Source organism: Acanthaster planci, linkage group LG10 (genome assembly GCF_054643075.1).
Source record: "Acanthaster planci isolate LZ-2023a linkage group LG10, COTS_SCS, whole genome shotgun sequence".
NCBI classification, from domain to species: Eukaryota; Metazoa; Echinodermata; class Asteroidea; order Valvatida; family Acanthasteridae; genus Acanthaster; species Acanthaster planci.
In genome coordinates, this window is record NC_141786.1 from 5,946,238 (window position 1) to 5,946,529 (window position 292).

Genomic DNA, 292 nt, shown 5'->3' on the forward strand with positions numbered 1-292 from the left:
ATTTAATAGATTTCTGAGCCATTTATCGCCATCGCAATCAGACACAATGTGTGATTAATATCGTAATTTCAGAGGATTTGCATTGAAGTGTGATAAGCATTGCCAAAAAGTTAACGAAAGGTCTCGTTATCTGACAGAATATGACATGATAACAATCTCTGTTTTGAAGAGGCCGAGTGCCACTGCCGGCACAGAGCAGGTGAATAAATAAAAAGTTTTTATTTCAAAAGAACTGTGAAACGTGGCCTCCAGTGGCATGTCAAGGCTTTGGCTCGGGTTGGAGATTTTGAAA